This window comes from Gossypium hirsutum, chromosome A10 (genome assembly GCF_007990345.1).
Source record: "Gossypium hirsutum isolate 1008001.06 chromosome A10, Gossypium_hirsutum_v2.1, whole genome shotgun sequence".
Classification (NCBI taxonomy): domain Eukaryota; kingdom Viridiplantae; phylum Streptophyta; class Magnoliopsida; order Malvales; family Malvaceae; genus Gossypium; species Gossypium hirsutum.
In genome coordinates this window covers 10,336,705-10,340,792 of record NC_053433.1, presented here as the reverse complement: position 1 = coordinate 10,340,792, position 4,088 = coordinate 10,336,705, and the positions used below count along the sequence as shown (strand labels likewise).

Here is a 4,088-nt window from a genome sequence, read left to right as displayed (position 1 = left end):
TTGTTTGACTTGCTGTTGCTGCAAATAATTTTGAACTGAAACCTAACACTATTCAAATGATACAACAGTTTGTTTAGTTTGATGGTCTGCAGGAAGAGGACCCCCAATACACATTTAGCAAACTTTCTGGAATTCTCTGATACGTTTAAAATAAATGGCATTTCTGACGATGCCATTCACCTTCGGTTGTTTCCCTTTTCATTGAGAAATAAAGCTAAACAGTGGTTGGACTCTCTACCATGAAATTCAATTACTACTTGGGAACAAATGACCGAAAATTTTTTACTCAAATATTTTCGCCAGCTAAAACGGCTAAATTGAGGAATGATATCTCTTCTTTTGTGCAGATGGAGTTAGAAACACTATATGATGCATGGGAGAGATACAAGGATTTATTGAGAAGGTGCCCTGTGACAGCCCAAAATTGACCCTAGTCGGGAAGCGGTTTCGGGACCGCTAAACCGAGTCACCGAAATGTTTGAATGTGATATTTATTGTCTAGAATATGTAATTATGAATGTGTGAAAATTTCAAGCTTCGATTTAGTCGATTGCATGTGAATTCAGTTAGTAGGATTTGTGTGACACTTTTGAAATGTGATAGGCTAATCTATAAGGATCTAATAGTGCATGTAATAAAAAGGAGGACTTGCATGTCAAATTTCCCCCCTAATTAGTAGTGGCCGGCCATGCTATGAGTGGAAACATGTCACAAACATGTTATGCTAGTGAGGTATGTTAGGAAAAATAAAATAAGGAGTATGGGTAATAAAGAAATGGAAAAAAAAGAAAGAATGTGTGTGAGTGTTCCCCCCCATTGCCGTGAGTTGAAGAAAAGAAAAAAAAAATTTGTTCATCCTTTTTCATTTCTTTTGGCCGAAAATTCTAAGGAAGGAGGAAGGAGTTCTTGCTTCATGTTTGGTTTGGAAGAGGATTAGGAGGAGGTTTGGCCATACTTGTATCTAGATTAAGGTATGTTTGAGGTTGTGCCATGAGATTCATGCATGTTTTTAGTTGCTAGCTTGAGTTCTAATTAGCCCATGGTTCAAATCTTTGCTATGTCATGGGGATGATATTCGGCCTAGGTGGATTTTGTGTTAATGCCATTGCATGCTAAATATGAAGCTTGTTAATGATACATGTGATGGTGGATTGATGACTCTTGGATTTTCTTTTTAGCATTTTTGAGTGAGACATTAAGTTCTTTGTTTAACCATGACCAAAATTGAAATCGTATGGTGTTGTGATGTATTCGGCCATGGTATATCCATAAGTATGATTTATGCTTATTGCATGGTAGGTAAGATTTGTGTTTTGGATTTATGTTCATGTTTAGTTATAATCAACTTTGAGATTCGGCTCTTGCACATATATATATGTTTGCACATGACGTATTGGTATGACATATACAATATCTCAAGGTATATATTTACATATGATGGATGCGTATTGAGTTATAATATGTAATGCATTAGTTAGTAAAAGGTATGCCATTTGTGTGTGGTATTGAGTATATAATTGGCCTCAACATAGACATGCATAATCGGCCACATGAATGAATACATAGGTTGATGTGTTGTTCGGCCATAGGTAAGCATATGAAGGCTTTATCTTGACTTAGAAAATTCGGCCAAGGGGGAATATTAGCTAAAATGTTGAGTTTGATTCACGATTCCATATATATATGTGACTCTAATGCCTAAAGTATATATGGGCTAAGTACCTTGAGGTTTTCTTTTGATGTTCGAATGAATTGTATTAAATTGCTTGATGTGATTAAAAATGCATATGACCATTGTGTAGTTGAGCTAGAAGGTGGCCATATGACCAATCAAACTCCTTGTCATATTCGGCCATAAGCTAGCATAATAAGACTTTAATAAGTTAAATTTGTTTGAATTAGCTCAAGAGCTTAGAGGACCACAGTTGGATAAGGGAAAGGAAAAAGTTATCGAATAGCCGCTGAAAACGTTCGACCATATCCGAGGTAAGTTCTTGAGTAATAGAGCTTAAATTATGATTTGATTAGATCATGTTTTAAGCAAATCAAAATCATGCTCTTTGTGTGTGGCTATTGAGCCGGAATTGCAAGAGTGATAAGTGTCTTGTGTTTGAGTTTTGCTAATGAAAATGAAATACGAATGTGTCACGATTTATTGTTAAATGTGCATGGTTATTAGAATGATGTCCGGGCTAAGTCCCGAAGGCTTTGTGCTAAGTGACCATATCCGGACTAAGATCTGAAGGCATTTGTGCGAGTTACTAATTCCGGGCTAAGCCCGAAGGCATTGGTGCGAGTTACTAAATCCGGGTTAAGTGCCGAAGGCATTTGTGCGAGTTACTATAACCGGGCTATGTCCCGAAGGCATTTGAATGAGTAGCTATATCCGGTTAAATTCTGAAGGTACGTGATTCGAGAATGAATGATCTTACTGTAAAAATTTCAGTTAATACGCTTGTAACATCCCAACATTGAGGTATGTTTCGTATGTGCTTTGAATCAGTTGAGCCCTTACAAATAAGTATTTGCTCAGTTGATAAATGAGCTACCGGCCTTTGGCTAAGTTGATCTTTGTGTATGAATAAAAGGGTTGGTAATGTGAAGTAAGTATGATATTGAAAATTTGTGCATATGAAATTATCCGTTTAGCTACATGAATGCTATACTTTGGTTGTGTCTAAATTCTTTGCTCAAAACTTACTAAGCATTTAATGCTTACTCCGTTTCTTTGATTCTCTGTTTTATAGATTTTGGTTCTTCAGCTATCGGACTCGGGATTTTGAAGTCGAAGTTGCCCACACTATCAAAGCTCCTTTTGGTATACTTTTGGTTGAACTTTGAAATGGCATGTATAGGACTACCCTTTTGTTGTTGGTCATGTACCCTTCGGATTTGTGTAAATTTGGATAGCTATGCGAAAATGGCTTAAATATACTTTGATCATAGCTTTATAATCGTTTTGTATGTTGTCCGTCGAGAGGTATGGAAATGTTGGTAACGGTTAGCCATGGGAATGGTTATTCATGATCATTTTTGGAATATGTATGACAAACTCTAGTTGATCCATGGAGGATCATGAAATAGGTAAAGTTTACCTTAAAATAGATGCTGGCAGCAGCAGTGATGTGGATGTGAAAAATCACTAAAAATAGTAGGAATGGAATTAAATAGTGAATAAATTATGTAATCGAACCTTGATGAATCTACTTTCATATGAAAGTAACGAAACATTCATATGAACAGTATATTATGAGATGTTAAAGTTTTCGTGAGATAGGACCAGAACGGTTTCTGGATCCCCTGATCTGACTTTGGAAATTCATTATAAATTAAACAAAGACATTTAGAAGTCATTCCATATGTGTATAGATTCCTCGTTTAGTCTAGTTTCTATAGAAACAAACAGCATCAGTATTGAAGCCCTGTACAGGGAGATATCCAAGTCGTAATGCGCAAAGGTCAGTGTAGTCGATGCCTGTAACATGGGAGACTTTGACTAATAAATTGTACTAATTGGCCCAACCAAAAATTCTAGAAAAACATTTGTAGATGCATATATGAGTCTAGTTTCAGGAAAAAAATCACGAAACTGATTTTCGAGTTGTGAAACTCAAGATATGATTTTTAAGGTGACAGTGACGCAGTTAGCCAGCTTGCCTGGAAAATTTAAAATGGATTGTGCAAAGAAGTGATTTAAGTCTGCAAACCCCTCGTGTCCGACTCCGGCGACGGACTCGGGTACGGGGTGTTACATGCCCTCACCGTGGGTTACCTTTATTGCTACAGGTTCAAACTTTCCACAATGGTTTGAATCCCTCAACTAGACAGATGATCGATGCAGCGGCCGGTGGAACCATAAATAACAAAACACCTGAGGAGGCTTATGAGTTCATTGAAGAGATGTCACTGAATAGTTATTGGTGGCAAGTTATGAGGACAAAACCAATGAAATCAGCTGGTGTTTTCAATCTAGATGCAGTCACCATGTTATCAAAACGGGTAAAACTCTTGAATAAAAAGATTGACGGTCTATGTGGTTCTATGCAGGTACATCCGATGATGCAGTACGACACGAGTAGAGGTGGAAT

General features: G+C 37.0%; 1 non-coding gene across 1 annotated transcript; it reads right to left on the bottom strand.

The window, feature by feature from the left end:
- Window positions 1-314: 314 nt before the first annotated feature.
- Window positions 315-417, bottom strand: LOC121208792 (small nucleolar RNA R71). The gene has a single exon (XR_005903916.1). It is a non-coding gene; the product is annotated as a small nucleolar RNA R71 (small nucleolar RNA).
- Between the last annotated feature and the right edge of the window lie 3,671 nt (window positions 418-4,088).